The sequence below is a fragment of the Cupressus sempervirens genome, chromosome 3 (assembly GCF_028749045.1).
Source record: "Cupressus sempervirens isolate cs-2001-9-10 chromosome 3, ASM2874904v1, whole genome shotgun sequence".
Classification (NCBI taxonomy): Eukaryota; Viridiplantae; Streptophyta; class Pinopsida; order Cupressales; family Cupressaceae; genus Cupressus; species Cupressus sempervirens.
In genome coordinates this window covers 848,794,038-848,819,329 of record NC_143120.1, presented here as the reverse complement: position 1 = coordinate 848,819,329, position 25,292 = coordinate 848,794,038, and positions in this window count along the sequence as shown.

The window sequence follows — 25,292 nt, the reverse complement described above, 5'->3', positions numbered from 1 at the left end:
AATAAGGGGTTTTGACCTAATTACAATTCACAACTTATCTTATAGATTTCATATCTCTATTTAGCTCTTCACATTGCCTGACTTTCACATTTGCACTCTCCACAATCTTGTTAGTGTTAGTATTCAAACACTTATAGGCTTTTCTTCTAGTGGAGTATCTAAGGAATATCCCTTCATCGCTCTTTGCATCAAACTTTCCATTTCTAGTATCCTTAAGAATATAACATTTTCAACCAAATACTTTGAAATATTTTACATTAGGTGAATGACCATACCATAATTCAAAAGTTGTTGCATTTATACCTTGCTTGACTTGTACTCGATTCAAAGTGTAAACAACAATACTTACAGCTTCTCCCCAATACTTTAGTGCAACCTTTTTCTCCATCATCAATCTTCTAGCACAATCTATTACTGATCTATTCCTTCTTTTTGCAATCCCATTCTATGGTGGAGTTCTTGGTGTTGATGTTTGTCTTTTGATACCTTTATCATTGCAAAATATCTCAAACTCTTTTAATGTAAACTCTCCTCCTCTGTCTAATCTTAGGCACTTCAGACTCTTTCCTATTTCTTTCTCAACCTTGGCCAAATACCACTTAAACATTTGAAATGCATCAAATTTTTTCTTTAAGAACATGGCAGTCATCATCTTGGAATAGTCATCTACAAATAGCATTATGTATCTATCTCCTTGATAGCTTTGTACTTCTATTGGGCCACATAAGTCTGTATGGACTAATTCTAGTACTTCTTTGGAAGTGTAGGTTTTTCTTTTGAAGCTTGACTTGGTCATCTTTCCTAGTTGACATTGTTTGCACATTGTATTTTCAAGTTTCTTCAACTTAGGCAAGCCTCTAACTTTCTTCTTTTTGCTAATGCTAATCAGATTGTCAAAGTTAAGATGACATAACCTTTTGTGCCATAACCACACATCATCAAGTCTAACAACAAGACATGTTGCATCTTCCATATCTAGGTAAAATAGATTACTACTAGTTTGTTCACCTTTTCCTATCAGATTTTCATCAGTATCATAGATTTTGGTAGTTTTGTTTCTAAATTCTACTTTACAACCTACATTGCCTAACTGTGACATACTTAGCAAATTATAGTTCAGTCCTTCTACATAGTATGCATTGTCACATGAAATTTTCTCTATAAGTTTAATAGAACTTTTTCCTTTTATTTGACATGGAGTATTATTTCCAAATCTAACACTATTTCCATCATACTAAGTAAAGGTAATAAACTTACTTTTGTCTCCTGTCATGTGATGTGAGCATCCACTGTCTATGATCCATTTGTCATTCTTGTTCACACAATTCACCGGTGTTGTTGCTTCATCTTCATCTGATTCATCCTTCATGGCTACATAGACTACTTCATCATCATTCTCATCAGAATCTTCTTCAACAATATAGCATATTTTTCTTTTGTCCTTGTAATCTTTGCTATCATCTTCGCTTTTGTTCTTGTACTTGTTTCCTTCTTTATAGTTCTTCTTCTGTGTACACCTTGCAGTAATATTTCCTACTTCATTGCAATTGAAACAAATGACAGGGAGCTTACCTTTGAATTTACCTTTGCCTCTGTGGAATCTTCTAGCCAGTAGTGCTTCCAGTTGTTCCACATCTTCCTCATCTATGCTACTGTCACTGGATGCATGTTTTCCTTTTCTACTCTTCTTTTTTGATATCAACTCCTTGGTATCTTTCAATGATAGCTTAGCCTTGAAAGAAAATTCAAGATTCTCAGGTTTGTAGTTATCATAATTGGACAATTCAAAAGTAGTGAGTCTTCCCACTATACCTTCAAAAGTTAATGTGTTTCCTGGTACACACCTTAGCTCTTGGATGGCTGAAACTCTAATAGCATGATGGGGAGCAAAGTTCTTAAGTATTTACTATTGATAGTATCATCTTCCAAATGACCACCCAGACTTCTTTTTGCACTTACCACTTCTTTCATTCTGGAGGCATATTGAGCAACATTCTCGCCTTCCTCCATTTTCATGTCATCAAACTTTTCTCTGAGGCTTTCTCTCTTTGCTCTTTGAACATTTTGATCTCCTCCATAGATATCTGATAGAGCTTTCCACATCTTGAATGTAGTATCACAATCTTTGATGTCATCAAATTCAACATAACTGAGTACAGAGGAAATCTCTAGCATTGCTTGATTGTGCTCCTTCCTTTTATTCAAATCATTTGTAGAGAGGGGTCCAGCTGGATCTACATGTTCTTCTCCAATTGAGGTTTTTGCATAATCACCTATTGATCCAAGGTGCAATTTTATCAAACTTTTCTAGGCAATGAAGTTATCTTTGTTGAGCTTGGGAACTTCTCTCTTGGACATCTTGATCTTCCTACTTCTAGTACCTTTAAACTAAATCAATAGATGATTATGATACTAATTGTTAGAAATGCTTTAGAATAACTGAGAGGGGGGGTGAATCAGTTATTTAAGGTCCAAATGTCCAATTAAAACTTTTTCATCAAGTAAAGTGAGCCTTCAAAACTATTCATTCATCCAAGCTTAAACTTTCCTACTTAGCAAGTTACTTGTAAATCAACATGCAAGCATAACACATGAAATATCAACACATAACATAGTGGTTTACGTGGAAACTCGATTTGGGAAAAACCACCAGTAACATGCTACTCAATTCTCACTCTTCTGAAGTGATGCCCTATGAAAGCCCTACACTATTAAAGGCTACAACACACTGTTAAATGTGACCTGGTTAAAGTATTTAACCACCCTGTTAGAAGTGGGCCTAGTTAGAGGACTTTAGAACATTCACTTGGAATGCCACCCTGTTAAAGGATTTACAAATGGCTGTTAAACCAACCTAAGTCCATAGGATTTTTACCCTAACTGATACAATTGTTAGAGAGTAATAATAAGGGGTTTTGACTTGATTACAGTTCATAACTTATCTTGCAGATTTTAGATCTTTGTTTATCTCTTCACATTGCCTAACTTTCAATCTCTACAGCTCCAATAGCTTATTCCCCTTCTCAAGCTTTGTCTCCTTGAGTCTTCATGCTCAATGTACCAGTGCAATCTTCTTTCTGACCACTTATCAAAGCAAAGCCTCAGTGCTCTTTTCTTCCTTCTCCTCTTGATGTCTACTCCTTGACACCTTTCAATCACTTCACAATTTTGGCACACTAGCAGCTCTTGCTTCTTGGTCTATGACTCCTTAAATAGAAGTCTGGAATTGCTTTTCCCATTTGATTCTTCCCTCCTTTAATTTCAGTTTGAATGGATTAAGTAGGATTCATTGAATCTAACCCACATCTTGTTTCTTCTAAAAACATCATGAAGAATCCTCTTGAATTCACTCAAAAAATGGTTTACATAGAATTATGTGCCACTAGCTCATCATCCTTATCCTCCAATTGGTTTACAAAATTCAAGGTAACAAACTTGTCAGCTTAGATTTGGTGAATCTTTGACTTTTCCAATAATGCAAAAGCTCGGCACTATTGAAATTTTGGTGCTCAACACATACTGTATTACTTAGCATCAACTATGTTTTACTAATGCTCGACACCTACTATGGATTCACATGGCATCTACTAAGTTTTTCTGATGCTCGGCACCTAAACACTCTTCGCTCCTTCTATATTACTTGGCACACACTAGATTTTTCATTTGCTCGGCACTAACTGAATATTTGCTTGGCTTGAACTAGCTTGCTCGACACTCACTAATGAATTTAGTTAAGCTTTATAGTCAACCTTGTTGCAACTTATTCCTCCAATGTTTCTAAGTGCGACCAACCTCTGTATCTTCAAGTATGCTATCAATACATCATTTAACCATTGTCTGAATTGATCCTTTCACTTCATTACAAAACCATAACTCAACATTTCCCTTAGGTGCTCTTGTTACATCTTGTTGATTAAATCCTCTTCATCAATCAACTAAGTGATAGTACTTGGATCTTATAAGCAATTTTCATTCCAAAAAAATAGTATGTTTGACATCAATGACAAAACGATTATTGAAAAAATTATTTTAACAACATAAGCATGAAATCCATGCTAACATCCTCCCATGGCTTCTCTGGTATAGGCAATGGTTGATAAAATTTTGTATTCTGTTTCACTCCTTTTGCCACCCGACATACTCTACAAATTTGTACAAACATCTTCACATCTTAATGCAATTGTTCCTAGTAATAATTCTTAGCAACCAAAGCAATGGTCTTATGTCTTCCAAAGTGTATAGGCAATCCTCAACTAGGATTCTCCTTGATGAGATTCTCTCTCATTGAACTTCTTGGAATGCACAACTGGATTTCTTTGAACAACATGCCATCTTGGATTATGAAATCCAACCACTTCATCCTTTCAAGTGTAATAGGTTCTGTACAAGCCTTCCAAGCTTCACCAAAATTTGGATCCTCTGGATACAAATTCTTGAGTTCCTTGAACTCATTTGTCTTAATGTACATCTCTGTTAGCAAAATTTATCTTGCACTAAGAGCATCTACAACTCTATTAGATTTTTCACTCGTGTTTCAAAAAAAAAGTATAATTGTACAAAAATTCAACCCACTTCAAATGCCTTTAGTTTAATTTTCCTTAACTATTAAAATATTGCAAAGCTTGATGATTAGTATACAAAACAAAATACTTAGAAAGAAGATAGTGTCTCCATTCTTTCAATGCCTAAACTATAGCATACAATTCTTAATTATAAAAATAATATTTTCTTTTAGCATCATGCAACTTCTCACTAAAATAAGCAATAGGTCTACCTTCTTGGCTCAAAATAACTCCTATTATAATACCACTAGCATCACAATCTACTTGAAACACCTTGTTAAAATCTGGAAGTGCTAAAATAGGTTGCTTTGTAACTTTCTATTTCAACAAATTAAATCTCTTAGCTGCTCCTATAGTCCACTTAAATTCTTTCCTATCCTCTCTCATCGTTTTAGTAAATGGCCCACAAATATTGCTAAAACCTTTTATAAACTTTCTGTAAAAACTAGTTAGTCTATGAAAGGATCTTACCTTCATAGCACTCCTTGGAGTAGGCTATTCAAGGATAGCCTTAAAATTCTCTCTATTCATTTTGAAACCTTTTTCTAAAACTAAAAATCCTAGGTACATAGTCTCCTTCAAAAAATTGCACTTCTTCAAGTTTATTAGCAACTTTTCTTCCCTTAACTTATCAAACACCTTTTGAAGATGCATCAAATGCTCCTCCAATATCTTACTAAAAATAAATATATCATCTAGACTTATATAGAAACTCCTTCAGGACCTCACTTGTGAGCTGCATGAAAGTGATCGGTGCATTGGTCAGCCCAAAAGTCATGACTAACCACTCGTACAGTCCTTCCCTTGTTTTGAAAGTAGTCTTTCACTCATCACCTTCTCTGATGTGAATCTGATGGTATCCACTCTTCAAATCTATCTTTGTGAAATACATAGCTCCACTCAAATAGTCCATAATATCATCCATCCTTGGTAATGGAAATCTATACTTGATTATGATCTTGTTGATAGCCCATGAATCTATGCACATCCTTCATTCTCCATTATTCTTTGGTGCTAATATTGTTGGTACAACACATGGACTCAAACTCTCTTGAATCAATCCCTTCTGCAATAACTTATGCACTTGTCTATTCAACTCTTCACTTTCTACTGGTGTCATTCTATGCACTACCTTGTTTGAAAAATTGGCTACTGGAGTCAAATCCATCTAGTAACTAATCTTACTCACTGGGGTTAATCCACTAGGTACATTATCTAACACAATATCTGGAAACTCTCACAACAAATCTGCAACTTCTGTAGGTACCTCCTCTACTTCTTCTTTACCATGTTTTGGGATTACAAGAAAATACATATGCTCATGCTTTAAACCTTGGAGAAACTCCTTTCCATCAACAAAACATATTCTGGCAGCACTATATACCTTTTCTTCTTTCTCCTTCAATGGTTTCAAATTATGTTTCACTCCATCCTTTGTTAGAGTGTAGGTATTTGCTTTCCCCTCATGTACAACATGCTTATTAAACTACCACAACCTACCCAACAACATATGATAAATGTCCATAGGCATGACATCACACAACACCTCATCCTAGTAGCTTCCAATCTTGAAATTCACTGAGAATTGCTCACTGACCTGACCTTGTGGTCATCTTGCACCCAGGCAATACAATATGGATGCAGGTGTTTTTGCCCCTTTAGCTTCATTTTTGTGACCATATTTTTAGACACTAGATTTTTTGTGCTTCCACCATTAACGATCACATGAAAACACTTATCTTCACATTTGAGTTTGCTACAAAATAAACTCCTTTGATCAAGTTCATTCTCACTAGTTACCAAGACTCTTCTATTAACTAGAACTTCTCATCTTTCAGAATCTTGAGAATTTAATGATCTAGCATCTTCATAAACATGTGCAAATTTTTCCTAGCCTTATTTTTTTTAATTTGTCCTTCTTTGGCACTAGCAACATTTAAATGTTCTATTGCCTTCTTCTCTGCAATGAAAGCATTTCCCATAGAAGCCTCCTCTTCTAGGTCCTTGTCCTTTACCTCTTTCTCTTTGATCTCTATTATTTTTATCTTTGAAATAATTGAAATTATTATCCCTCTAGTTCTAACTACTACTAATCATCTCATCCTTGTTCTTCTGATCATCATTTTGGCATACATACTATTGTCTGCTAGATCTTCCACCGCAACCTCTATCACTATTTTTGTTATCAAACTTTTTGCTCAACTGCTCCTCTACTCTTAGGGAAAATTGGTATGCCTCTTCAATAGTGGTCATTTGAACTAGGCTTAGCTCCTTTTGAACTCTTTTCCTTAATCCCTTAATATAATGGGAAACTTTCTCCTTATTATCTTCTACATGATCTATTTTAATGAGAACTTGGTAGAACTCTTCAGTATATTCTTGAACAAATCTTCCTGCTTGCTTCAACCCTTGAATTTTCTTTAGCAAATCCAACTCATAATCCATGGGAATGAATTTTCTCTTTAATTTAGCTATCATATGGTCTCATCTGGTGATTTTTTCCTTTCATCCTCTTCTATTTCACTCCAACTAAATCTCCTGCCACTAGATCTTCACATGTCCCTTCAGTTTCACCTTCACAAACTTGACCCTATCAGGATCCTCAATATCTTCATACTTAAAATATTCCTTTAATTAATTGATCCAATTGATCAACTCCTTTGGGTTAAGATTTCCCAAAAATGTAGGAACCTCAAACTTAGGTCTTTTTCTAATCTTAGAGATGGCCTTAAAAGCCCTCTCCTCCTCTAGGTTTAGAACAACTTCTACTTCAACATTTTCTTCTACTTCATCCTCATCCTCACTTTCATCTCTTACAACAAGGTTTATTCCTCTGCACATTTATTCTTTCAATGCTTTCATCTGTCTTTGATGGGCTTTCTTCGTGGAGGCATCTTGCGCTTCTGCTAAAACCCTAGTGCAAATTTCCTCACAATCAACAATCTATCTACATGCTTAGCCCAAACCATAGTATTGGTTTGAATTTCCTTACAATCAACAATCTATCTACACACTTAGGAACTCCAAATCTGATACCACTTGATGAAGGGTTCTCTCTTTAATACCTTCAACACATAATAGGAACAAAGAAGCAACAAAAATTTACAAGAACAAAATATGGGCTTCTTATTATCACTGCAAATGTAGAATTTTAGAATTCAAAATTACAATACGCTAACCCACACGAGTGCCTTCATTATAGTAATCTAGAAGACAAAGCTGGAAACTATCACTCAAAGCTGTCCTAGAAAATGTTCAAGCATTTCTTAAATAGGCAATTTTATGCTGCCTGGGAAGGTTGTAGACACTCATACTTAATACATAGGACCAAAAAACCATAACAATACATATACAATCAGCGAAATACATTTTTGACATTTATTTTGGGTGTTTTGGTTGGACCAACTTTGGAAGGCCATAACTCTTGAGTTGTTTCTCTGATTGGCTATTATAACCACTTTTTAGAAACCTCGGCTTCTGATCTACTAGCTATGATATGCAAAAGTGCCCATTCATCGAGTTTTTGCACCTCATCTAGGTATATTTAGACCTTCAACAGTGAGTTTCAAATTTATATTACAAAAATCCATAATAAATCCATGAATACACATGATATGGCACTGAGCCTCAACTAGTAGGATGATATATCCAAGATGAACATCCACCTATGAAATGAGGACATTTTGAGCTCATTTGACTAAATACTAAGAAGAAAGCCTCCACAAACAACAACTCTCCATTAAGACAACCTTGATTCAAACAACTGAAATAAACTATTTTTGGTTGATGCAATATTTCTCTTACACGTAGGATGCTCCTACATCATATTGCTACATCACTTCACTAGAATTTCTATCATCAAGTATTCCTTGAGTGTCTTCTTGATATTGTGTATCATTATGCATGATTACCATCTCCTTCCTTCTCTTTAAGGGTTTCTTTAGTTCCTCCCTTGTTGCTTTAAGTTGTATATCAGTCTTTTCATTTTCACTGATCTTTCCCAACTTATGAGTCTCCATCTCCAAGATCTTAACTCTCAAGTGGTTATACTTCTACTAAGAGAACATAACCTTGATATCAATTATTGGAAGTCTATTAGGAAATTTAGATACTTGGTGGGGGGGGTGTGGGCGGAATCAAGACCTATAAAACTTTTACCCTTTGAAAAAATTAATCAAACTAATAACTTTGCCTTTAACCCTTCTAATAGTAATAACATAAATCACATGAACATTTACTTCAATGTTGTATAAGATCTAACATCTAATCACATCCATGAAACATGTAAAAAAATTATCAACACATAACACAAAGATTTTGGTTACCCAGAAACCCTCTAAGGTGAAGATAAAACTAGGTTGGGGATGACACCCATAAATCTTCACTACTACAACAATAAATTTTTCCTATTAATTATGATCACTTTTGACTATCTACCTTGTGAGGGGTCTTCCCAAATAAGATCTTACAAGAATTATTCGATCCACCTTGATTAAAGGATTTAAAACTTACAACTAATTAAGAACTGTGTTAGGAGATTTATAAAAGGTCTATTAGGAGCACTATGTTAAAATATTTACCCTAAAAAAATTGATAGAAAGTGTCATTACTTGATCCTTAAATTTGCACTTAATATGCTGATTATGGATCTCCTCTTTCCAATCTTTGATATGATCTCTAATCTTATATATCTATATTCTTCCTTTCACTTCTATTCTCAGTCACTCTATTTGATTCTCCTTCAAACTTTTCTTATTGCATCCAAACTTTTCTTCTTGCATCCAAAATTTTCTTCTCTTGCATACACATACACTCCTTATGAAAATAGGGTTTGGATCCTTCTTTTATAATCAACTAGAGAAGTTTCTAAGTAGAAATCAACGATCCAAATTCTTTACTTTTGCCACTTATTCTTTCCATTTTTGCAATTGGTTAATCGCCTTGCATAGGAATTAATGGTCCATAAAAAAATGCGTAATCATCTCCTTAAATTATTCCACAATCATTAAAACATGCATTCAAGTCAGCTAAAAATAATTTACCTCGACATTTGTGACATGTCTCAAACAAATATGTCAAAATAGATTTACTCAACATATGAAAACTCTAATGCTTAGTCATAATTAATCTTTATTTTGTCCCTCAACCTATATATATATATATGCTCAACACCTATTTTGTGACAATAATAACTTCTTGACTTCAACTAAGATATGAACAAGTCTAACACACATAACTTAGCATTAGTAGGATGGCTCAGTCATAGTGATGACCAACCAAGTTAGTCATATGAATGACTACATATTTGACACTAACAGACAATGTACCTTAAGGATCAACAAAGATAACTCTTAAACATAGAACCTCACTGAAATAAATACCAAGCATCATATGAAGAACAACTTAGGAAATCAACACCAGAGAAGATGAAGCATAAATCCAACAAATTGTAACATTAAATTATGTGAACATAGGATAGCAATCTAGGATAGGTCCATAATAAGAGGCCAAGCTTGCAAAATCTAAAAAGGACAAACACGTGATTGCAAAAGTAAACTACCAAAAAGATAACTTGAAATTAGAAAATAAAGCAAAAATTGTTTTGAGGATGCAGGATTGCCAACAGCCTTAGGATGCTCCTACATCAGACACCTAAGGTGATAAATGATGTTCCATAAGGACTTATAAATTTGAAAAGATTCAAAACATAAATCCCATTCTCAATCTTATCCCATAAATCCTCTTCATCAATCAACACAAAAGTATGTCCAAACTTACCGTTGCAACCAACTCGTCAATCTAATATCTTAGATTTGCTACTGTTTCTACTTTAGGGATCAAATAAATCATACCTGATGCATGCCTTCATCTAATTATAAGTCTATTTTCCTTTATCTTTGTTCTTAGTCACATGATCAAATAAATTTCTTCAATAAGTTCGTATTTCCTCAGTAATAATTCCAACCACATGTTCTTCTATCCTCAAATTGAAAGTCTTGAAAACACTTAGGTTCTTTATGTTTCCTCCTTCTTTGTCCCTCAAATGAATCAAAATTTTGTTTCTGCCATCCTTTTCAATTGTAACATAATTCTTTCTTCCAATATTTATAGCTCATCTATCAAATTTCCAAGGTCTTTCAAGTAAAATATGACAAACACTCATATTAACCACATCACATAAAACTCCATCCTTAAAAGGTCAAATACTAAAATTAACCAATCATTGTTCTCTAACCTACACCCAATGATCATCTTAAAACCACTTGATACCATAAGGAGTAACATGTTTCAATATCTATAATTTAAGTTTTGTAACCATTTCCCCATATACAAGATTATTAGTAATACCTCCCTCCATAATAATCTTGCAACATTGACCTCCTAATTTACAAATAGTTATAAATAAATTTCTTCCCTGCACTGGTTCCTCATCATACTTAGAAAATATGATTCTTCTCATAAGAAGATATTCTCCAACTTCAAGTGAAGCTAAATCAATGTGTGAAGTTTCCTCTTTCTCATATCCTATAGTACACAGTTTTGTTTGTCAATCTTTCTATCCAGACATTCAAAAGCTCAGTGTCCATATTTATCACATTTAAAACAAGTACCTTTGAACAAAAATTTCTTATCAAAAACTACTTGCTTTTCCTTATCCATGTTTGTTAACTATTTACCTTTATTTCTACATGTACCATCTTAAGTTAGAAGCATCTCAATTTAGTGATGATTTAGCACCCATTCAAGGCAAGGTTGTCATTATTTTGCATCTTTCTTCCTTTCTTCCCTTTTCTATCCTTCCTCCTTGGTGGAATTGGACTAAAACCTAGAGGATCCTATTGAGATAGGATCTATCCACCTATATCCTCCCTACCTTTCATTTAATTACTTGGAATCTACTCTCTTTAGTGAAATGATCTTTTCTCAAGCTCTATACCTAATTTTTTGGGATCTAGGACTTGATTTGGGACCCTAAGGGCCTCCCAAAGGTTCATGGCCCTAGTTCTTTGGTATGCAGTGCATCCTTGGAAAATAAGGGATAAAGTGCATCCCTATAAGGCCAATCAAGGATTTAGTGTGTCCCTGTTTGGGTCATCTTTTAGGATCACTTCTTGGATCATGTTCTTGGTTAACCTTAGGGTATTAATTTCTAGGCAATTCATCTTGTGGCCCTTTATAAATCCTTAAATTCCTCCATTTGGTATCTCATCTTATCACACATTCACAAGATCAATCACACCCTTAATAACTCAAATATTGAAGCACTCTTCAAAAAATTCAAGGCATTCAAGCTATCTTTCCATTGAAGATCAATGATTCATGCATTCAATCTCTTGAAGGAGTTCATACTAGACCTTCTATTACACTTTCAACATTCAAGATCTCCCTTCATACACTAAAGATTATTTTTTTCATCTTCTACATTTATCCTCTCAAGATTTACATTCATTCATCAGGCATATTTCAAGCACATTCATTCATGAAGGTTTTGGTTTCACTTTAACTCTCTTTCTAGGCTTTTTGAAGTTGAGTAAAAGCTATTGCATCTACATACTTGATTAAATTCTAAAATCAAGAGAATTTTCATAGATTTACATTGCTTCATGTTATACCTATCAATACTACTTGCTAGCATTCTATCTATATTTCAATTCAAGGTTAATTCCTAAAATAAAAAACAAAACAAAAAAAACCCTTTGCTCTTGTAGGTTTCAAACATGGAATTAGCAAACAAGATGTGAATTTAGATATCCATTTTGACTTTCTTCAAAACTACAAAATAAAAAACTGTCAAACTTATTCTTTCAAGGTCATCTGGATTACCCTTGACATGCTAGGGTTGATTAGGTCACCCTAGGTCATCTAGTTCATTCTAGGTAGATCATCAAACAGTTTCCATGAATTGTCTATTTTGTAGTTTTTGGTCTAGGACATGGGATTGAGCCATTTTGGATGTTGTTGAAAACCTCTTTTTAGATTAATATTTTACAAGGCATTTCATCTTCCTCTTTTCCATTTCAATATACTTTATCATCTCATAAATACTTTATATTTCAACATTACATTATCTATATTCTTGCTTAAAACTCTCTTAAGGTGGAGGTGAGAGGGAATTAAACCAATGTTATTCATTCCATTTCACATTAGGTTTTACTTCAATTGTATATTAATCAAACCTAATCTAAGGGGTGGATCTCAATCTTCCCCCTTTTAAATGTGATAGGGCGGTTATTCCATTTTAGCCCTACACATTTTTGGTGCACCCAACTTCCTATGCACTTTTTTTATTGGATTTAGATTATTTGCATTGGGTGTTTACCTATTTTTTGGTGAACCCAAACCTCTTATATCTCATATTTGATTTTGGAATTATATTACTTTTTGGTGTATCTAGATCTTCTTTACATTATATTGTTTGCATTAGTGGTATTTAAATATCCTTTTGCATTATTTCATATAGATTGTATTTCAAAATGTAAATAAATTACATCTAGATTCATTCATAGTCATGGCATTTCCTTTCAATGGGGTTCTTCTCTTTGTTTTCAATTTTCCTTTATTATATTCAAAATGTTCCATTTTATGGATATGATGAGCACTTAGTTTTTTTTTTTTTTTTTTCTGCATTTATTCTCATTCCCTTTCAAAAGGTATCCTATTCAAAGATGATGTTGATATACCTTTAGTGATTCATGATGTTGCTAACCTTGATAGTGCTACTATTTCGGATGAGCCCTTTGATAGGAATATTAATTACTCTCCTTGTTGAAACTTCTTTGTGTCATGATTGTTCCTTTTCTAGTGTGTTTTTTTTTCCTCTTTAGATGATTCTACTATTTGGGATGAACCCTTAGATACAGTTATGGATTACTCTCTTCCTCATGAGACATTTTTTGATGATAACATGATTATTGTTTTTAATGATCAACCTATTTCTATGCATTTCATTGGCATTCATGTTAGAGTGGGGTTTCCATTACACCAAAAGACTGATCTATCAATGATTGATACAACCACTCAACTTATAGTTCACAGGAGGCGGTTAAGCCCTTGTCATGAATCCTGAGGGGAGCACTGAACAAATTCCTAAAAATATCACCCTCAATGTTACCTAAGGGTCTAAGGATTTGAACCTATAACCAATATATGATATCACTTATTAGAGTGGGGTTTCTATTACACCAAAAGACTAGTCTATTAATGCCTAATACAACCACTAAACTTATAGTACATAGAAGGTGATTAAGCCCTTGTCATAAATCCTGAGAGGAGTAGTAAAAAAATTCTAACAATTCCTTCGATAGATGAGGGCTCGATGAGTTTTTTTTGTCCTTCTCTTATGAGTGCCTTATTCATAGTAGACCACATCCTCGATTCTTCTTCTAGTTCTTTTCAAGACACATTTCATTTCAAGTTTTATCTATAATCACCCAAAAATGGTCTAGTAAACTATGAGGCCCCTTTTTGTATTTCTAAATTTCTAAATGCTAGACTAAATCTCTTTTATATATCATCTTTGATAAAATCTTGATTTAATTCAAAATACTTTATACTTGACCACCATGTCCCAAGTTCCTATTCTAATTAAAAGAATGATTTTACCATCGAATTAAAGAAAGTCTCCAAAGTCTGTGTTATCTTAAGTGGGCACATGACTATTCCTATTTTACAAATAAAAGAAAAGAATTTTGGTCTACACATGTGAGGGAACACTTTTCAAGGCAGGTGGAATCTTCTTTCTCATCCACATATTTCCTTTTAAACACTACTATTGATTTTGCATCTTGGAGATTCTTGTTCACAAAGTCAACTTGAGATTGATCCTCCATCGTATATTTTTCTGCTTATTCTCTACCATCTATTTCTCTTTAAAAGGAGGGTCTCTCCTCACTCGCTCATATCTCATGATTTCACCCTAAATTTATACTCTCATTTTGTTTACTCACAATCTTGAGCACATGTCCACTCAGTTTTCTTTACTTGCATTATATCTTACTCTAATTCTTAGCTTAGATTCACTTTATGCATTAGTTTAACTCACATAGTCTAAATAAGGGCTTTGTATCTCTTTCATTCTTGTTAGCTTAATATTTCATTTGCATTTCACTTAGATTTATATTGCATCTTGCTTTGCTACTTGTGATTCTTGGATATTGGCACTCTTGCCTCTACTCATGTGAGTCTTTTGTTCTATGGTGCACCTTACAAGGGTTGCTTTACTAAGTTCATTTGAGAAACACCATACTATATTGAATCCTTTCACATCATAGATATGAAGCTATAGGCTGCCTCTTGGGACTCTCTTTATCATGGGTTCTCTCAAGTATTATGGTCGATAGAAGTGTGCCCACCTTTTGTGCATATATTTTTGGCACCTACAATGGGGATACACTCAAGAGTTTATCTACACTTTTCTTTTTATTTTTTAGATTTTTCTATTGTATGTTTAGATTTTTATTTTGTAGCTAGAGATATAATACGATACTTCATTGTACTATAGTAAAACACTTTATTCTACTGCATGGCAATACTTTACTAGTTCTTACTGTATTGTACTCTTACTTTGTTGTCTATCATTTTGCCTCTTGTAGAGTATCACATTGGTTTGATATCCTATGTCATATTAAACTATTCTATCATCCTTCTTTACTAGGGTATATTGTACGACTCTCTATCAGTTGGTGAAGTATCACATAGATTGACTTGCTTGCATAGTCCAAGTTTAGGGGTCTAATTTGCATTTCAAAGCTTTCATTTCAAATTTCCTCATGTTCTAACAACCTCTAAAAGTGGTTTTGAAGGGTATACTTCAAATTTTTATGATTATTTGATGATGTAACCTTATAGTTTTGTAGGGGCTTGCTTGGCTTTGCCAAAGGAAAATTTGCAAAAAATGGGCTACTAACGATTATTTTAGGGCTACCCAAGCACAAAAACAAAAAGATTTTCATTGTGTCTTCATATTATTATCTTGTGCTTTCTTATATTAGTTTCTCTTTCATTTTATATGCACATAAAACTCACAAGTAAGGGTCCTTTATTGATAGGAGAATATTCTCTTTGCCCTTGAGGCAAACAAAAAATGTTGACTCTTTGTTGGATCAAGAAAGTGAGTGGGATATTCCACTCTTTAGTGATCTTAATGAAATTTCTCGGTGTCTCGAAGAATAATTTGGAGTTTGAGAGTTGTGACCTAACCTCTCTTTAAGGACCTTGAAGTTCTCTTTCATCTTTTGTGGATTCACTTTTTGTTCAATCTCCTAGTGAGATGTATTCTTTTAGAGGGCCTGCTATTGATGGAAAGATATTACTATGAATGATCCAAGTGCGAACAAGATAATCCTTATTGTTTGACCCACTATAATCATAAGGCCCTTGACAAAGGAGAAATCCTTGGGGGACATAACACTTGATCTATTGTGTGAGAATACTTGTGGGATGGTGACCATAAGCAGATCATTGGGTGGATATGCTTAAAGTACTATTGTGACTGTGAGGCCTTTGTTCCACATAGGGTGTAAGAGGGGTGTTATAAATGAAACCCTTACTAAGAACCATAGGATATAAGCTACCTTTATCACTTAATATCTTGGTTCAAGGATTGATCCTAGCTAACTAACCAAATCACCCCAAGATTTACACTCACCATATGTGTTCCTTTAGATGTGGGTAACCCATCTATGACAAAACCAATATCTATAGTGGTAAAACACTTTGTATGAGATAAGGGAGCATCAAGTTGTGGGCCAAGCTATCGAGTATTGAGATATGAACTTAGGTAGGTCTTGCTTCATGTGTTTTGAAATGTGTTAGACCAGTGAAAATCTTATTGAACACACAAAAATGGTAGTTTCATAGGGTTTTACTATTCAAACCTCACAAGTGCTTGTATTGGCAAGGTTTCATTGTCCCTTGTCTAATTGTTTGAAGACATTTATTTGTGTCATAATTGCTAATCAAAACTTACTGGAGAAACACCATTTTCTATAAAACAAAAGTGGAATTGAAAATTGCTACAATAGTAACTTTAGATCACTTGTTCAAAAAATAAGTCAAAACAAGGTCTCTGAGCATAAAAAATCACATATTTATGTTTGTTGTCAAATGAGCATACTACACTTGTGAAAAATATCATACAACCTAATAAAGTAGCATACTAATTCATAAGTTATATTGTACTACTATTATATTTTCTATCATACTAATTGTTTTCATATTATCTTACTAAACTAAACTATCACACTACTTGTGAAGTATTGTGCAAAAATGGTTGTTGTCCTTCTATTGCCTGGCTTACTGAACTTTTGCCCAGTTGTTGAACTTAGTCAGTTTTACCTCAAAAAATTTCTTAGATGATCTAGGGATTCTATACTTGGTCCACCCTGGTTCCTTGGTCTGAAATATGTGTATAGGGATTGCTTAAGTTGCGAAATATCACCTTGACATCTTGGTTACATAATTGATTTGGAGAGTTGTTCACTTGTCTTCGTGTATCTTTCTATCTATCTATTTTAGCTACTTACTAATCCCTTGAATCAAGGAAAAAAATTTGTACATAAGGAATTTACCCATAGCTTGGGAAATTTTCTAGAAAAGTCACTATGATCTTTTATCACTCTCTATCTTTGAAAAGTGAATACTTTACTTTTCTAAGTTTGGATATAAAGTCATCTTGTGTTATCTCATTAGTTGAACACAATCTCTTTCATGCTAGTTATTTCTAGGAAGTCATTCTCCCATTAGCTTTAATAAATTACCTTACCCAACTAGGTGTCTGAATCATACACATTTTGACACTGAACCTATCTTTGATGAATCAAAAGAAGACAAATTTACAGCTTGGTTTGATCCACTTAGCCACTTTCGTAGTAGTTTGGACACCCCATTTGAACCCATCAATACTGAACATGGGTTGACTTTCACCATGTCTAGGGAAGAAATAAATGGACATTTAGATGACCTCTTTAATGAAAAATTAAGACAAATGAAATGAGAGAGAAGGACTTACATTAATTAACAATCAAACCTTATGGAAGCTAGACTCAATGCCAACATCTTTGGAGATAATAATGCTAATGTCAACCCCTTTGGAAAAAATGACACCAAAACTCCTATTAGATCTCCAAGGTCTCATCATAATGATTTTGAGTCTCCACCAAGATCTTCCAACCATAGACATGATTTACATAGATCTCAACATGGAAGTAAAGTAAATAATGATGTCACTAATGAGGAACTCTTAGAATTTCAGCAAGATGATCATTTCCAAAAGCTTATGCTAAAAACATTAGAAAAAAATGGTGATCAAAACTTCATGAACTTGGATTCTAAGGGATTGAAATTTCCATATAAATTTTATGTTTAAAAACTAATCCAAAAGAAAAAGCCAACCCCTCTAGAAATTTCCATGAAAGAGATCCAAGACTTGAAAGCCAAGATGTCAAACTTGAAGAAAGAAAAGGAAAATCCTAAGTCCTCCTTGGGTATGGAAGCTATATGTATATTATCTTTTGATAAGAGTATTTACATAATTCTTTTCCCCAAAGATATTGAGATCCCTAAGTACAACAAATATAATGGAAATGAGGATCCACGTGACCACATAAGACAATTTTATGCTTTACATATGGAATTTATGCACGATGATACTTGTTGCCTTTTGATATAATAGAATTTCAACAACCTCTTAGAATGATAAGAAAACTTAGGAATTATCTAGAGAGCATAATGGGTATTTTGAAATTCAAACTAAAGGAACAATTGACAAGACTATGATGTCTTCTCAACTTTTAATTCTGCAAGATTTAGGTGGGTATACCTAGGAATTCACTTTTTACACCTTTAAAACTTAAAAATCAACATGAATTTCAAAATAGCAGATGATTTAGCCTTCTTTCTTCTAACTTTAGAAAAATAATAGAGATGATAAATGACTATTTTATCAAACCCTAGAACTCCATGAATCAAGCTCGGGATGATGCTTTAAAACTTCAATAATAGAACATTAAATAATTGATTTTATATGAATTTTTGCACTATATAAAATATTCCAACTATATCAACTTCAAGGATAATTAGTGCCTTATCTACTAGGCTATAAAATCACATGAATTAGACATTTACTCTTGGATCTTATCTTGACACTTTGTGAAAAGATTATCAATGTTCATTTCCAGATCTCATACTTATCAAAATCTTCAATGAAAGCCATAAAGTTCTTCCAATTTACATTATAGAAAAAGAAATTTAAAATATAATCCAAAATGAATTACAACTGAAATTTAATAAACTTGATAAGTAGGAGATAATTTCACAGCAAGTCAAATTGTTATATTGCTATCAGGATTTAACTGTGTGATTTTGAATCAAACTCGTTGACCCATATTTCATGAGTAGTGATTCAACATGAATCCATCTCTCATGAGAATAAATGGAACACTTAGCACTCATTGGATCTAGGTGATGCTCACAAGGGTGAAGCACCGAGACTTCCCGGGAAGGTTTTGCAAATGGGGTTGCAAACTTTGGGTTTAACCATGGAGGAAACTCTGTAGTTAGGCACGCTCAGACTGGAGTAGTACTGGAATGGGTGACCTCCCAGGAAGTCTCGGTGCTTCCCCCTTGTGAGCATCACCTAGATCCAATGAGTGCTAAGTGTTCCATTTATTCTCATGAGAGATGGATTCATGTTGAATCACTACTCATGAAACATGGGTCAATGAGTTTGACTCAAAATCACATAGTTAAATCTTGATAGCAATATCACAATTTGACTTGCTGTGGAAATTATCTCCTACTTATCAATTGATGAGCTTAAGGGGCTTTCTAATGAATGGTTCATAAGGCACAACACTTGGTGAAGATTTTGAAAATGGGGTTGCAAGCTTTGGGTTTAACCATGGAGGAAACTCTGTAGTTAAGCGCGCTCAGGATGGAGTAGTACTAAGATGGATGACCTCCCGGGAAGTCCCAGTGCTTCACCCCTGTGAGCATCACCTAGATCTAATGAGTGCTAAGTGTTCCATTTATTCTCATGAGAGATGGATTCATGTTGAATCACTACTCATGAAACATGGGTCAATGAGTTTGACTCAAAATCACACAATTAAATCCTTATAGCTATATCACAATTTGACTTGCTGTAGAAATTATCTCCTACTTATCAATTGATTAGATTAAGGGGCTTTCTAATGAATGGTTCATAAGGCACAACACTTAGTGAAGGTTTTTCAAATTGGGTTGCAAGCTTTGGGTTTAACCATGGAGGAAACTTTGTAGTTAAGCGTGCTCAAGCTAGAGTAGTATTCAGATGGGTGACCTCCCGGGAAGTCTCGATGCTTCACCTCTGTGAGCATCACCTAGATCCAATGAGTGCTAAGTGTTCCATTTATTCTCATGAGAGATAGATTTATGTTTAATCCCTACTCATGAAACATGGGTCAATGAGTTTGACTCAAAATCACACAGTTAAATCCTGATAGCAATATCACAATTTAATAAACTTTTTAAATCTTAGAGAAGAAAATGGAGATAAGAGAAGAGAAAAGATCTAGGATGAACAACTAGATTTTTACATTTTGTATTAATTTCTTTAAAACTATATACAATTCAATGACCATCCCTATCAGAAAACAACTCAAATAAACCAACAATTGTTAGCTTTCTATTGAATTTTGGACCAAGATTATAGTATGCATGGATTGACTCAAAACATGAACAAAAAAATTATTTTAGCAAAATGAATCTCATACCCCTCCTCTAGCCTTGGGAACTCACTTATCAAGCATGAGTTGCAACAAGCTTTAGATCTAGAGGGAAAATGACAACTATCCTTAAAATAAAAGATTATGCATAAGACAAAAATTTCATTTTCTTTATTGCATGAGAAAACTAAAAATATTTGTGGCTTTTTGCTTGGCAACATAATATCTTCTTTGGTCGCTACTTTGTGGTGGGGCTTGTTATGTTTTATTTGTTTCTTGTTCTTCCACAATACCTAATGATTGGTCTTTATCTTTCTCTTCTTTTTCAGGTTATGGGGCCACATTTTCTTCTTCTTCTATCCCTTGATCTGATTCTTTATCATCTGCATTAGGAAACTAATTATCTTTTTCCTCAACCACTTCTAGAATTATGTCTTTAATTTCTTGTGTTGGTCGAGGACTTATCTAGCATATCTTAGTTGTATTGGCTTTAATTTCCTCAGACACTTGTGAATTTAGTTCTTGTATTTTCTCATCAATTTTTTGAAAAACTTTGTCAAAAAACTTCATTCCTTTAGTAGCTATTGATTTATCTTGGTGTTTATTATATATTGCTATCTGTGAAGATTCTTTTGTTGATACTTACTTGGGCACCCATTCATCATATACTGAATCATCAAGCTAGTCAAAACTTATGACTTCTTTTTATTTGCTAACAATATCTCTCCATTCATTCTTGAGATGCTTTGCCTCAGATATAAAAAGTTTATAAAATATTTTGGCCTTTGTCAAGTTTGAAACAACATCTATAAATAAAGCATTGTCATCATTACTTATTATCTTACTTATTTTATCATTGAGCATGGCCAAAATGTCATCATCCCAGTATGTTAATGTCTTTATCTCATGCCTTTTTATGAACAATGAGAGAAAGAAAATGAACATTGTGCTCTAACATCTATAGATGCATGACCCTATCTATCTTTGTAGTAACTCTCTTTTTGCATCAAATTATAATAGGCCAATCACTTGATCATATGCTTTTTCAGCATAATAGTCATCATTCTCTTTATCAACTATATCAAAACATATTTCAGTCATTGCCTCCTCCCTTGTTAAATTGTGGTGACTGATTGGGGACGTACTATACATACTCCATAATTCCTTAGTGGGGTTTGGGACTGGGCCAAAAAAAATTTGGGGGCTCTTTTATCAATATTTTATGGCTAACATGTTGTAAATAATTTTAACCCTAAAGTAGAAAAAATACTTGTATAAAAGAGATTAGGGCTAGGGATTGTTTTATTGTGGTGATGTGAAAATTACTTCTTGCGGCAGTATTGAGCTATAAGGGATTATGGATTGTAACTAGGTTGTAATCACTAAATTATAATAACATTGGACTTGTTGTTTGGTGGATGTAACCTAGGGATTAGGTGAACCACATTAAATCTTGGTGTCTTGTGTTCTCTTCTGTGTGATCTATTATTTTCTATTAATGTTTATATTTGCATGTAATTATGATTTTTGTCCATGGTTTTATCCTAACAAGTAGTATCAGAATGAGGTTTTTTTTTCAATTATCCTCTGTAGGAAAGTCTCACAATTGAGTGGGAACAATAGCAGACGAGGGTAAGCTAAGGGCTGACAAATTTAATGGGTAGAACTTTTAGTTATGGAAGATGCAAATGGAAGACTATCTTTATCAGAAGGATTTATGGAAGCCATTGGAAGGAAAAACCAAGAGCCAGGGATCTATGACAAATGATGACTAGGATCTTTTAGATAGAAAGACACTTGGAAGCATTTGATTATGCTTGGCACCATCGGTGACCTTTAATACAACAAAAGTGAAGATGATGGAAGAGTTGATGGAAACCCTAGCGCAAATGTATGAAAAGCCCTCCACTTCAAATAAGATATTTTTCATAAAGCATTTACTTAATATGAAAATGACAGAAGGTAGATCTACTATAGATCATTTAAATGAGTTTAATGTTATTACTAGTTAGTTAGCTTCTTTGGGTATTAATTTTGATGAACGAATTAGGGCTCTCTTGATTTTGTGTTCTTTGCCTAAAATTTGGAATGGCAAGGGTAATTGTTACATGAGTAATTCCATTTATGGATCTAATACTCAAAATATGATGATGTGATTGGTTTTATTTTGAGTGAGGAAGCTTGTAGGAAAACCTCAGGTGGATCTACTTCTAGAAGTGCTTTGAACACACAAAGTCAACGTAGAACGACTGAGAAAAGAAGTAATTCTGAAAATTGTGAGAAATAAAGAGGAAAGTCAAAAGGGAAGAGGTCTCAATCGAGAAGACCAAACAACTTCTGGTATTGTGGGAAACCAAGGCATAAGAAGAAAGATTATTGGACTCAAAAGAAAAAGGAAGGGGAAAAAAAAGATGGAGACAAGGAGGGAATGTGGTAAGTAACAAATCTGAAGAGGATGCTTTGCTTCTGTCTTTAGAAAGTGTCAATGATTCATGGGTTTTAGATTCTAGTGCTCATTTCATGCTACACCTAATAGAGATTATTTCATCAATTATGTCCAAGGGGATTTTGGGCTTGTTTATTTGGGGGATAATGAACCCTGTTAGATTGTTGGAAAGGAAAAGTTAAGATTAAGTTGTAGAATGGGAATTGTTGGCTACGACATGAGGTAAGACATGTTCCAAGGCTGAATAGAAATTTAATTTCACCAAGGCAACTCGATGATGAGGGTTGTGTAGTTACATTTAATGATAAAAATTGGATGGTTTCAAAAGGTCATTACTTCTACTTTGATTGTTCTAGAGAAAAATGAATGTTTAGGAACAGTTGTTGCAATTGAGCAGGGAGAACAAATAGTTGCTGTAGATTCTGATACAACACTATGGCACAATGGACTTGGTTAGATGAATGAGAAAGGTATAAAATTACTTCATTGAAATAAAGTTTTACCAAGTTTGAAATGTGTTACTATGGATTTCTGTGAAAGATGTGTGTATGGAAAATAAAAGAGAGTGAGTTTTGTGAAGATTGGAAAGGACAATAAAAGTGAAAAATTAGAGCTTGTGCATACAGATATATGGGGACCAACTTAGGTATCTTCCCTTGGTGGCTCTCATTATTATGTTACATTTATTGATGATGGAACTAGAACAATATGGGTTTATTTCCTTAGACAGAAATCTAATGTATTTCAAACTTTTTAGAAATAGAAGTGCTTGGTTGAAAATGAGACTAGTATGAAATTAAAATATCTCAGATCTGATAATGGTGGTGAATATTGTAGTCATGAATTTGGAGATTATTGCTCCACTAATGGTATTCATAGATAGAAAAATATTCCAAGGACTCCACAGGAAAATGGAGTGGCTAAACACATGAATAGGACTATAATGGAGTGTGCAAGGAGCATGACATGTTGGCTTTCACTTAAACATGTGAGCAAAGGCTATTAATACTATTGTATATTTGATTAATAGAGGTCCCTCTACTCCTTTGGGTTATTGTATTCTAGAGGAAGCATGGACTAGCAAGGAGGTGAGTTATTCTTTTCTTAGAACCTTCAGTTGTGAAGCATTTGCTCATATAGATTCTGAAAATAAAACCAAGCTGGAAGCTAAGTCAAAGAAATGTGTATTTGTTGGATATGGCATTGATGAATTTGGTGATAGGCTTTGGGATTTTAAAAATCATAAAATTGTAAGAAGTAGGGATGTCATATTCAATGAGAAAGTGTTGTACAAAGATCTATTACAACAACATGAGAAGAAAGAAGATGATTATGTAGTGCTAGATGGTACTCCAAAAGATGATATTCCAACAATTCCTCATGATGTGCAACAATCGCAACAACAAACACCACACACACCAGTGAATGTTAGATGGTCATCAAGGCTAAGTAGACCTTCAGAAAGATTTTTTCCCTCTTTGTATTCTATTTTACTAACCAATGCTAATGAACCTAAATGTTATGATGAAGCTGTATAGGTGGATATTAAGATTTAGTGGGAGTCTGCAAAGAATGATGAAATGGACTCTTTGTTGAGAAATAATACATGAGATTTATGTAAGTTTCCTATAGGTAAAAGGGCCTTACAAAATAAGTGGATTTACAGGTTGAAAGAAGAGGATACAAGTAAGAAAATATTTTCAGCCAAGTTAGTGGTAAAAGGATTTGCACAAAAAAAAGACATTGATTTTGATGAGATATTCTCTCATGTTATTAAAATGACTTCTATTTGCATTGTTTTAACTATTGTGGCTACTAAAGATTTGCATTTGGAGCAACTTGATATTAAAATTTCCTTCCTTTATGGTGATTTGGATGAAGAGATATATATGGCTCAACCATAGTGGTTTGAGGTCAAAGTAAGGAGAACTTAGTGTACATATTGAAGAAAAGTTTATATGACTTAAAGCAAGCACCTTGTCAATGGTATCTAAAATTTGAAAATTGTATGCATGAGCACAGATATAGAAGGTGTCATTCAGATCATTATGTTTGTTTTAAGAGGTTAGATACATTATTTTATGTTTATATGTTGATGATATGCTTGTAGATGGGTCTAATATGGATCACATTAAGGGGCTAAAACACCAGTTAACACATGCATTTTCTGTGAAGGATTTGGGGGAAGAAAAAGAAATCCTTGGTATGAGGATTTGCAGAGATAGGAAGAACATGACATTAACTTTATCCCAAGCTAATTATATTGAGAAGGTGTTGCAACATTTCTCTATGGAGAATGCTAAAGCTATCAGCACACCTCTGCTTGGTCATTTGAAGTTGAATAAGGAGATGTGTTTGAAGACACAAGAAGAGGAGGATAAGATGTTTAAGATACCTTATGCTTTAGCTAAAGGAAGCCTGATATACACTATGGTATGTACAAGGCTAGATATTGCACATGTAGTGGGAGTCATTAGTAGGTATACAAGTCATCCATGAATTGAGCATTGGAATGTAGTCAAATGGATTCTCAGATATTTGAGAGGAACATCTAGTAAGTGTTTACACTTTGGGGGCTCT